General features: G+C 39.0%; 1 long non-coding RNA gene across 1 annotated transcript; it reads left to right on the top strand.

The window, feature by feature from the left end:
- Window positions 1-4900: 4900 nt before the first annotated feature.
- On the top strand, window positions 4901-5540 carry LOC118436117. Its single transcript, XR_004835220.1, has 3 exons — window positions 4901-5020; window positions 5081-5339; window positions 5424-5540. It is a non-coding gene; the product is annotated as an uncharacterized LOC118436117 (long non-coding RNA).
- The last annotated feature ends 7494 nt before the right edge of the window (window positions 5541-13034 follow it).

Here is a 13034-nt window from a genome sequence, read left to right as displayed (position 1 = left end):
AGCCAAGCAGTATAGTCGTCGTCCTCTCGTCGTCACTCTCTTCTATAGAACAGAATACGAATTCGGCATCCAACCAACGAACGAATCCCATGAAGGAAGAACCTTTTCTCAAATCTGCGATTCGAACTCGCCTTCCGTCTCAGTTTCCGTACCGTTGCAGTGATGATGTGGTGGTGAAGCCCAGTAGTGCATGCCATCAGACTAGGCAGGCCGATGTGTGCATGTATAAATATCAACAAATTATTTAAGAGGTGCATCTTTGCTCTATTAAAACTTGGAGTTTGTGTCATCTCGGCGTTTGAAGAGTCTCAACTTTTTGCGACAAGTTATTTTTGCAAAGTATGTACATATCCTTTCAGCCGAACTTTATATTATGCATTGTAAAGTGTTAATGCTTCTTTCTTGTATTGTTATGGATAACCTGCATCCAAAATTGTCTGTAATTGATAGTTATTTATTAAATTTAAGTGAACGGTTAATCCTTCATGGCGACATAGGTATGAAATGAGCGGACGGTAAGAAAGAATAGGCATCACTAATAAGTAACTATTTATGACGGATTTCTATAATAAGGGACATAATACGCCTCCTGCTTAAAATAAGGATAATCCCTCATTATCACTTATTTACTTACTCAGTTTACAAAGAGTGCCTAATAACTAACCTGTAAGTTGAGCTTGTGAGAGGATACTATTCATAAAGTTTGCCTCAAAGTGAATCAATTATTGTTTCGTTTGGCATTAGTGGACATTTCCGCTGTCAAGTGATAATGAGTTTACAGCCCAGTTTACAATACTGCCGTAAATGACAGGTCACTTAAAAAAATGAGTTTTAAAGGAAAGTGAAGTGGCACCCAGACATTAAACTGAATGCATTTTGTAATACCTGACCTTATATGTACACAAGATACCTACCCATGGTTCCATAACGTTCCACTGTTAGTTTTTCCTAAAATGTCAGTCAGTCAAGTTGTATAAGAAGAGGTTGTCAGCAGCGTGCAAAATCGTCTCCCTTCACTCGAATAAACTGAACTTGCTGTAAATTTAAATGTCAAGAAAGGGCCGAGACAAATTTAGTTTTTCCAATATTTTTACATGTTTGCAAAATCAATCAGCAGATTTATGAATGAGGACATGGTTGAAAAGTCATGATTTATTTGTGGGAGGGAAGGCGATGGAGTGGACTGATTGGTAATGATGGATGGGTTTAAAGAAGACGAGTGGAAGTAAAGGTGGCTGTGAAAAGGTGGCGAGTGTGAGAAATGGCTAATGAGACGACGACGATGACGATGAAGTCGGGCAGTTGGATTAGTTTTGAAGGTACAAAAAGTGAAGAGGTTTCCGCCTTCTAAATAAAGAGCACGTAAGTGAAGAAGTATGTATAAATGTGGGCCTGTGGTTATCATCATCTCTGAGGTTGTTAGGTTAGGTTAGTCTGTTCCTCTCTTTCCTCCACGGTTCATAAAACATCGGGACTTGGTCCATATTCTTCAACGACTCATTATGTTAACGTGATTTCATGGCACTCTACATGCACCATGAAGCGTGAAATGCTCAGATAAAATCTTACCTCGGGATGATAATTTTTCACTCCTCTCTCTCCTCTCCTCCTTCCTTCACTTCCTGTGGTTTCCTCTCTTTCTCTCTCTCATTCTTTCGACTGAGATCCCTTCACTTAACCAACTTTCACAAATCGACAAGTCCTGCTCCACACACATGATGATCACCTACATACTCTCACCGCCAATGACTGCTGTTTCATTCATCCACTCGAGAATATCAGACGCACATCCACATCAGCAGCATCCCATTCCTCCCGTGAAAGTCCATCCGCATATATCATCGTCTTTTTCTTCTTCTTCTTATCGTGAGTGGGGAATGGTGTATAAAAGTGAAAGTAAGTCGTCCCATAAATGGTCGTCCCACTGTTTTTTTTCTGAGGCCGCTTTTACTCTGCAGAAAAGAATGTGTAGAGATCGAGCTGTCGATGCAATATTTATGGAGGATTTCATGCCCTCTTGCCCTCCGTGGTATTATTTGTAACTGGTTTGCATGCATGCATGTGAGAATGGGTTATAGACATATATTTCGTGGTAGCAAACGTCTCCGTGGTGGTGATAGGTGTCACCTTTTCCTTCCTTGACATTTGTTGGAAGGCATTTTATGTACGAGAGACACACGACATATTATGAAGACTCTCGGGAGGCCCAGACCTGCATCGAGGCAGCAACAGAAGGAAGAAGGGGAGCATGGAGAACAAAACGCAAGAAGAAGAATTGGCTTGCATATTATTTGGTCGTCGTCGTCGTTGTCGTCGTCGGAAGGCTCCATGTAGGGATGATACTGGTTTGGTTGGTTGGTGGTGGTGGTGGTGGTAGTGCTGCTAGTTGTGTAGAGTTGGAGTTAGTCAGGCTGAAAGCGCATTGGCTCAACAATCTTGTCGAATTCCAGGCCGTGTGAGTTGCCCAGCCTACTCATCTTCCCAAATCTCCAGCCTGCTTTCCCCCCAGTCAACCCACCCGTCAGTCCTGTGTGTGCCTTCCTTGCCTTATTTCTTCCATCTTCTCCCCATTATTTTATATCACATATACAGCCAGCCAGCCATGTACGTACACATATACGGCTCCATTTATGTACCATTCTCATGTCTCTCCTTCTTCTTCTTTTCGGCTCTTTTCTCTTTTTACCAGAGATGCACACAGGGTTTCTGAAATTGCATCATCGTTCAATCACATTTTCCATTTCGCGACCGTCGGAACCCTGTCCCCTGGCATTCTTGCATTTTTGCATCAATGTGACAAGTACAGCTTGATGTACAGTTTGCGAAAGTGAGCAGATGAGCCATTGCTCTCTCTCTCTCCAGAGAAATCAGTAGTTCCCTTCAATTACATAATTATTGATGAACAGTTGCACACGGATGCAGTTGCTAACTCTGCTGAAAAATGCGATGTCGAGACAGACAGAAAAGTTGAGAGTTTGTCCTGCTTTCACCCACCACCTTGATCCATCCACTTGTGAAACATCCGCCTCCTCCTCCTCTTACTTTCCTTTTATAACTTTGGAGAGACTTTTGGATGCAGGATTGAGCCGAGCGAGTCAATCTTGATGCAGTGATGTCGTCAACAAACATCTCATTTCCTACTAAATTACATGCAACGCAGCAAAGCAGACAGTTCCTTTTTATGCCTCTCGCTCTCTTGTGGTATATTCAACCAAGTGAATCCATCCATCGGATCTGATTACTCTCTAATCCTAATCCTTTATTCCACTCCTACAATTTTAAACCCATTTCTTATCTGTTTGTTTATCGACTGCATGCTCTGGATGGGTGGTTGGATGCTGTTGCTGCTGTATCATCATCTTCTCGGCGACCTTGTTCACCCAACACCGTTTTTCCCGTCTGATGCCTCCATCCTCATCCACTTCATTAATCATGGACTATTACCTGCTGCAACACACTTCTCATTGCTCCTCGTCCCCGTCTCAATTATTACATTATTATTTTTATTACTATTATTATTATGGATTAGTATTATTACTTTTTCCTGAACCAGTTCATTCACTTTGCAACGTGCTTTCTTCTAGCGCTGCAAACAATAATTTAATGACATTGTGCTCAGCTACTAGACCGTTGTTGCAATTTATTATTATTAAGACTGATAATAGGACTTGATTTCCTCATTATATAGAAAAAGACAAGACTGGCTGACACACTTTCACCAGACGGATAATAATGAGGACGAACGACTGGCTGTCTCACATATTTGCACATACAAGAGGCCACGTATGTCTGATCTCTGATTGAATCATGAAGCATAAAATTTTATTATGTCTGCCATTACGTTTTTTGTATTTATAATTGTGATGGATACCTTGTCAACGACTATAGAAAACAGAGTCGTTTGACGGAGTGATAATTACAAAGCCGTTGAAACTTTACATGTCTGCGCCTACACGAATTCCACAAATACATACAGACTCCATTATGGAGTCTCCATATATTTGAACGACTAATCTTCCTGGTGGGTATCTAAAGAAAATTGTACTTTCACTTCACTCCTTCAGGGAGTTTGTGAGATCATGCCTCGAATCTATAAAACAATCAAGTGCGAAGAAGAAAGTTTAGCTTGAGGTTTAAGATTCATATATAATATTGCATTATTTATCAAGTAGTTGTTTCGGTAGAGTATGTACATATGCACTTCATGTTAACTTATACATGGTCTGTCGATGGCGATCACGTAGTGGCCCGTAGAACGAGATGATGGTAAGAATTGGTGGATGAGCGAATCGCGAATACCCAACTAATTTGAATCATCCCTACAAAAACAGTTATTACAAGCCGACTATAGTTACCTTCCCAGTTTAGTTCACTTCAGTAGTCAATTGGTGAATGCTTGCTTGCTGGATATGGCACTCGGCTTTTCCATCCATCCGTTCATTCCACCGAGCCAACCAATTTGGTAAATTTGGTAATGCCTGGAGGCAGCAGGAGCAGCGGCGGAACTATGTTACTCGTCATGTGAGGTCATATCATCCTACACTTTACGATCGCCTTCGCTGTATTGCACAAGACGAAACTGTAATATATTAAATGCACTTATTTAACTTGTCGTCGCGAAGAATTGATATTTTATCACGAAGAACATTGGAAGATCAGGAGATCAATTGGGTTCGACGTCTGTAAAATATTTACCCGACCGACTCACTTTCATTTCGCTGAAGCAAACTCAAAGAAAGTGGTATCTCGTCTCGTTATTTACTTGCAGAGGTACTTTGGCGTACTACTCATATTTGCCAAGCTTCTCCAATTTCGTTTTACATTTTCAGCCAGCCAGGTTCGCCAAAAGTAGCTCAGCACCTATCTAATTTTGTTTGGCTTTGGTTTTAGAACCAACTTTGAAAAGGGAGAGCAGAGCATTGCGCTTCAAGACGGGTGCGTGATATGTATGAGAGGAGATATAAAGCCAGTAAATCATATATCCGAGCATGGTAGCTGTTTTGAACAAGCTTGGTCTGAGGTAAGTTAATTAAACCGAAATTCGATTAACCGGGGAAGACTAAACTATGAGGATATACAGGTCGCTCCGAAAATACCCAAGTACCACGAAACTGCAGAGCCGCCGGTACACACAGATTCTCCTTTACTTCTAAAATAACTTCCTGTGAAGCGATTTCCACCCAGTGCGTGGCAGAAGGGAGGGAGTTGCTGCAAGGTCATCCGGTATACATACTAATACCGGAGGAAATGGTGAAAATGAAACTGAACTCCATCTCCGGCAAGGTTACATCATACCAAAAGCAGAGTCGACGTAGCAGTAGCACCAGCCGAGTGGATGTGTAAGTCATCATGAAATGAGATTCCGTGTAGTTTATGGACATCCAAAGTTTTCCAGTAAATTTCTCTACTTACACGCGTCGCAGGGGCATGAAATTGATCGAGGGACATTTTACTCGCTTCCCTACTTCTTCCTTCCTCGCCGGGCGTATACTCCTCTGGTCGCTGGAACATGGGATTTCAAACAATTTGGCTTAACTAAAACTCTCCCAAACCACCACAACTTTCCTCCACAGCATCCTGAAAACTTTGCAATTTATTTCTACCAACAGACAATTAAGCATTGTTGTGATTTCATAATTTGCATTAGAACACCTTCCTTCATATTTTTTCACTCACTTTAGGTGAGGAAGTTAATCCAGAAATATTTGTGGCCTTGACTTTCGGTGAACCGAGCCCCGTAAAGATATCACCATCACCATCACCATCATCATACATCCACATACTTGCTTCCTCCGAACTCGGACTCTTGTTCAATATTCCGCCGGAGAGGGTTTTTTAGGTGGGAGAGAGAGAAGAACAGGGAGTCGCAGTGGTGTGACTGAATAACTGAAGAAGTTGGAGTGGATTGTGGATTCTTTTTGTGCCGGAGCGAAGGAGGAAGTGTGCTGGTTCTGGTTTGCGGGGGGAATGGGATGGCTGCCTGGTTCGGAGCCATCCAGGCGGAGTCCTGATGAAAGAAGGGCTGGGATCATTACTTCTGGATGAATGGAGGGCGGTCTTACGCGTTCTCTCCCTCTCTCTCCGGCCTGGCAACATTACACTAACTTGCCTCATAATAGATTGGATCACACTACTGGATGTTCCATTCTTCACGAATAATAACAATATTATCATCACCCACCGTCTAGTCTGGCATGATTTGCTCTCTGTATTCATAATATTCTTTGTCTCAATGATGTCCACCATCTCCATAAGCTTCCCACTCCTTGTAGAGCATGTCCATTTTCGAGTTGTGGGGTCACCTTTGACACAGGAGATAGATATGTATTTGGATAAAAGACGACTAATTGTAAGCTCGATTAGTTAGTTAAACGGGACCGGTTACTACGAGCATTATAATACTTCAAACAAAACACGTGGAATTTTGCTTACGCTATGAATCCAATTATGCGCATAGTTTGTACAGAGTTTAATTTAAAGTTTGACGAATCGTAATAAAAAAGTTCGCAGCGATATATTAAATTCTTTGCAAATTAACTTTTATACAAGACTGTGTCAAAAGTTTTTGGCTTACGTAATTGACCGAGTAAATAAATGTCTCCCATATTTTGCGAATCTTTACCTTGGACAAATTTAGTGGAAAGTGGTATTTTTCCAACAGTATTGTAGACATTTAAACTTTCTTTCGCAAAGTTGCGTGAGAGCAACAGCCACCATAATGATGAGAACGAACCATGATAATTGCATTACTTATCGTTAGTCAATCATACAAAACTTTTTGTGTCTTGGTGTTGGCATTATACACGTAGCTGCCAGTAGTAGTAGAATTTTCGTTCCTGTTGTAACGACTTCTTGCTAATATTATTGTAAACATGTCCATTTACATTTCTGCGTATACTGACAAAATAGCAGAAGAGAAAGTTACTTCGTCTCACTTTAAATGGAGGAGACATGTGTCAGACAATTGCAAAACAATTCATTACAGTTTTGTTATAGTGCGAAAACACGAGTACAATTTTTTTAACACGAGTTTTTTCTTCATAAATTTTGTCTTACATTGATAAAAGAAGTTTTGACAACTTCATGTGGTTTTAGGAGACAGAATTTCGACTTGTGTTATTCTCGTTGGATTCTATAATAATAATCAAATAAAGGATTGAAATGTTCACGATGATATGCATAACAGTCTTCCGACTAAATAATTAAGTGATATGAGATCAGGTACAGAAAGGCGGAATATTTACAACACACTAAAGAAAAATTCTATTGCTACTGTTCTGTAGCTACTGTTGAAGAATATGTAGAAACGATTTGTAGGAGCCATTAAAATAATTTATTTATTATAATGAAATTGAAAAAAGACCAGTCATCATGACTCATCTCGAGATAAAAATGTTCGCTTTGCATCTTTGCGAGCCTAATGAATCTTGCATTGTCCAAGAAAAAAGAGGTAACACTGCTCCTGCACACACAACACCATTAGTGCATAAGGACTAGCTGTGTAGTCGTCAACTAAATATTTCGAGTCCTTTATACAAGAGTAACAATATTTCATTTCTTGTCGTTTTCAAATTCAAAATTTTGTGAAAGAGAATTATTTCTTAATTTAATTCTGGAAAGTGCATTTCGAAAACCAGCTTTAATCAACCTCATTCAAAGAAGAGATTTAATGATTTAATAAATAATTTACTCACTACTGCTCCCATTCTGTCAACTCTTTTTTAATAAAATAATCATCCCCGTCACATTTTTTATTGCAGTTTCACTCAAAGCATTCAAAATGTATAAATATAAACATAATGTAATAAATAGCTTTTTCTTGCAAAAAAGACAATGTGTTTTCCAATGTGTTTTACCAGCTTTTTGTGTCATTATCATATTTATAGGTACTAATCCCAACTACGATATGATACAGTATTGATCAATTTCTGGCTGTAAAATGGACAAATATGATAAAAAAAAGTATGATAGAAAAGCATCGACGTGTGAGGTCGACCTGCTGAATAGGCTGCACAAAGAATTTTCGGTAAGATAGACGGTGGACAAATTTATCAGCACGAGATTTTGTTCTGGTTGAGCATCACTGAACTCAAAGTGACAGAAAGTGAGAGAGATCGAAGGAGTGTTGTCTCGTCCTTCTTGGGTTTGGACAGCATCTCAAAATAACGAAAAATATGACCATTTTTGATCCCGTTTTTTATTTACGTATTTCATAGTATCGATACTTTATAATTTCATTTTTTTCACAATATATTCCGCAATTCTCATCTGTATCATTTCTACCATTTCCACTAGTATGAAATAACTTTGGATTTATTAATAATTTTCCTAAAAACTTTTCAGGGTAAAAATGTAATCATGCATTATCATGCCATGCTTGTCTTAAACTTGAACATTGCAGAGAGTGAGACTGTCTTTCTTTATTAGAGAGAGAAAAAAAAGTTTGGGATTTAAACACGCTGGACTGTGCTCACTGACTCGTAAGCGAGGCTGGCTCCTTGGATCGTCTCGTTATATTATTTTGTTTCGTTGTGTGTGTGTGTGTTGCGTCCTTTGCTTTATCCTTTTTTCTTTCTAACAGGTTTGTCGGTCGATGTGGATGAAGGATGGCGTTATGACGAGGAGGAAGAAGAAGAAGAAGGTGATAGAAGAAGGATGACAGTTGTTGGCCGGGTGAGTGTGATCCAATCCTACATCTGAATATCGAATCCACAATGTTTCGATTTTCTGAGAGGATTTGACGTCTATTAAACCCAACATAGGCAAGTAAGAGGTAAGAGCAGTAACCCAAAAAGTTTGAGGAGCGAAGGCCTCCCAAGGAATTTTCTGATGGGACAAGGAGATGCCGAAAACTTGATTCTCATCAACTATCTTATTACCAGGTGATCAACTGTCTCACCAAATCAACATCTTGTGGCCCAGGGAACTCTAAAAGAACTTAACCCAGATCAAACCTAAGGATAAATCCTTTAGGTTAGTGAAAGGCCTTAGTTTCAGTCTGTCAGCTAACGAATTGGACCATGCATGCTCATAAATTCGCCGCAACCTGAGTCTGAAATATCTACTTTGCAGTATTTATTTACTCCATTAAAGTTGCATCGCTCCTCGTTCGACCTGGTTGATGAAACGAGTCCAGAGCAAAGAATTGCGTGACTTGTCGCAAAAGTTGAAAAGCTAAAAGCCTCGACTCTGCTCAAGATATATGCGTATAAATGAATGAGCATGATACACACAATGTGATCATCAGTGCAGTTCCGCTGCAAAAGTCGACCCGCGTCTCACTAATTCCACCCCAATTTCCGCTATCTTGAGTGGTTTTCTATAAATCACCTCGAAATTAATCTGTATTTTCTGGTATAATTTTACTCGTCTGGATGTAGATATGTACATACATTTTGGAAACTGTTTCTGCTATTTTTGCTGACTGTCCAAATCCCATCATCATCATCACTCCCGTGTTTTACTTTTGCATTTGGCTGAACATGAACTCACAATTAGGGTAACCTTTGTAGCTGTACCGCTCGAGTAAGGTTTCTTTACTCGGCTGTGTGAAAGGGGACAAAACAAGTCATTTAATCCAACCAAAAACCAAAACTGGATGAGTGCAGAGGTCGTCGTCGGTTTGAGTTGAGTAGATTGCGCGATTACCACAGTCTCTTTCCTCCTATCGTTAATGTGTATCAACAATTATATTTCTTGGTCTACTTATTATTAGACACATATACAAAAGGGCAGTGATAGTAGTGGTAGAGAGAAAGAATGAAGCAACCCACGGGCAGAAACGGTTGGTTCAAAGGGTGCGGACTGTCATTAATCCGTCGTCGACCCATCTAAAAATGAACTTTGTGTGTATTACCGTCTGCCCGCTTGACACCCAGACTTTGCAGATTTTGTTCATAAACGCTTTCTGAAATTTGAACTTGTAAAAATTATAACAAATTGTAGCTAGTTTCCATTGTACAAGTTATTTCTTCGGCCAAGCTTGCATGTTAAACTTTAGTGCAAATTGTCGTCACATATGCCACCACAGGATTGTTGTACTCTTTGGAAAAAAGTCCTCTCAACCCATTCCTGCCTCGTTTTGATCAGCCACTTTATTTGTGGAATGATTCTTTTGCACAACAACCAGGGAGTAAACTGGTATCACCACGGACAAGGACCAGTATAAGAGTTGGTACTTGAATTTTAAGTTGCATTTCATAGTCCGGACAGTCGGGTCGGTACTCCTTGGGATTTTGGAGGTATTGAAAATAGGTGCTGCTGCTGCTGGTGAGTGAGAGACCCTCTAAAGCTAATCAGGCATACAAATCCAGGTGGAAAATTATTCAACCGTCCAATCCATCCAATGACACATACCTACATTATCTTCTTGCTCTTCACGTACAAAGCAGGCCAACAAATCTTTAAAAGCAAAATGCACTGCACACCAACCAACTCACTCACGTCACATAAGACCTAACTAGCCAGCATAATGCAATAATAGTGTAATAACAAAAATAAGGGCGAACGAGCGACCCAGACAAGGCCTGAATGACGAGTTGTTGCATTGATCCATCCTTTCAATTTGAAATGCATCCTCCTATTTATTCATTAGAACAACTGAACTTCGCATCCAGCATTCAATTCAATGCGATATAATGGCATGGGTCAAACAATGCGCAGCAATTTTAATTTCCCCATTCACTCCCATCACTCATTTTTCCTCTTTTTACTACCTTTTTTGACTAACGATTCCCTATAACGAGGATCCTCGGCAGAAAAGGTGTATGATTTATTTAGAGCTAAATAGAAACCATAAGGCTACTGGGTCTACAGAGAAAATTGGATAGATTTCTACACCGCATCTCATCATCATCCTCAGTCAATATGAATATAAGGACGCAGCAGCCCACTTTTTGCATATGTACCCACTCAGCTCAAACAACATCCGTATAGAGTCCAATAAAGTGGACAAAATTATGGATGACAAATTTTGTAATTGAGGTACCGCTTGATTTTGAAAGACATGTGACAACCAACAAATTTGAGTTCGGTCAACGTGGGTCATCAATCCATATTATGTTGAACATCAATTAATTTGCATATGTAGAACTGTCATTTAACATACGCGGTCGTCATTTAATTAATTCGCATTTATTTACCTTGAAACCAGATTTTACTTTGATGACCACGCACGCTAACTGCTCCTCTTACTCCCAAACCACCAAAAGTGAAAACTGGTTAACAAATTACATTAAATGTGTCCCATGAAGCGTGCATAAAATGGAACAAAGAGACCCTCGATCATTCCGATGCAATAACATAAAGAGCGTGGTGAGCATAAGAACTTCAACAATGCAATTGTAAACCAACCAACTAAATATTATTAAAAAAAAATAAAACCATAACTTATTCGCCCCACCTTAATTTATTGAGTCGTATGTGCAAGAAAGCATGAGTGCACATACACGAATAGATTTGTCAAACTCATTGCTTGAATCACGAACATAAAAGGATTACGTTCCGAGTGGTTAATTTGCGTATTTGTTTTATATTCAATAAAAAATACAGGTTGTCAGTGCTATGTTTAAATGTGTTGAGACAGATTGTGGGGGCAATGTGGAGGCATAAAAAACCAAATAAAATATTTGTAGACTAAAGTAATTATACTTTAGTGAATATAAAGTTATTCTGCTGCAATTCAAAGTATTTATTGCATTTTCGAAATTTTTTGATGTAAAAGTTTTTTTTATAATTTGGCATAGAAGTATTTGTGAGTGTGGTATAAATGGTTTTCAGGACCTGGCCTGTTTTCCACTAAAAATAGCACGCACGAAAAATTAACTTTCTCCAGATAATTTAAAAACTCATTTTGCATACACAGCTTTCTTAGCTTTATTACTAAAAAGTGAAATGAAAGCACTAGTTTTAGGTTGCGGGTCTCGTGCCACTAATAACTTGATATTTTATTTTTTACAATGTTTGAAAACATTCAATTCAGTCAGCTCAAATTTCAGACTTGCTTGCGAACAAGGGGCTTTAACATCTTTTCAAAATTATTAAATGCTGGTGTTGAAGCAGTGCAAATGCTGCACGATATAATCGAGGACTAAAGAGCGAGGTATTTAGGGGGAAGGTGTTTGGGATCGAATTTCGACGTACAACATTGCCCCTCAAAATTGTATCTGATTCATTTTCAAACAACAATCTCTTTCAAATAATATGCGTTTTTTTACTTTGTGGGTTTGGCCACATCGGTCCATTATGATGTTATCGATGCAGTATTAGATTTCTTCACTCCTAAGTAACCAAATATAAATCTATTTATGAACATGTATGGTGCAGCATTTCATCATTCAAATGTGAACTATTGCAGCTTCTAGGTTACAATTCTTAGCAGAAAAAAATGTCAAGGATTAAGAATACTTGTAAAAATCTTGGATAGAGTGACCTTAAAGAAGCAATTGACTCAGCTCGAAATTAACAGGAATTCGAAATGACTTCCTTTCAGTTTCTCGAACAGGATATTAAACCCCAGCAGCAAACATTGAAGGATCATCCACATTTAGATATTTACAGAAATCTTTGGGGTAGATCGATAATTTTTCGGACAACGGTTTTTACACTTTCCTTTTGGTAAATAAACTCTCATCTCAATGCGGACGTCGTCCTCCGTCCCTTTTTTATACATGGGATGCCAAGTAAACTCTGTTTGTACACCACTCAAGTATCTACAATCACGTCCCTATTTTATTTTGCATTGGATGATGATGATGAACTCTAAACTGAATCGACTAACCATTCTCAAAAGACTTGAGATTTAAGTAACTTTCAATACTCAGTCTCAACTGTCTCATTCTGAACTTATGTATTTGCAGATTAAGGGAATAAATACGCACTTTCTCCAAGCCAAAAGAATGGTCCAGTCTCATCTCTGTTATTGCGAACAAATTAACAATTTCTATCAAAAACATAGTTAAACTACTAAATCAAATTGCAATACATTCGCATTAACATCGGCTTTCCCCACTTTAAAATATTTAACTCTATTTCGC

This window comes from Folsomia candida, unplaced genomic scaffold (assembly GCF_002217175.1).
Source record: "Folsomia candida strain VU population unplaced genomic scaffold, ASM221717v1 Fcan01_Sc006, whole genome shotgun sequence".
Taxonomy (NCBI): domain Eukaryota; kingdom Metazoa; phylum Arthropoda; class Collembola; order Entomobryomorpha; family Isotomidae; genus Folsomia; species Folsomia candida.
This window is presented reverse-complemented; position numbering and strand designations above follow the sequence as displayed.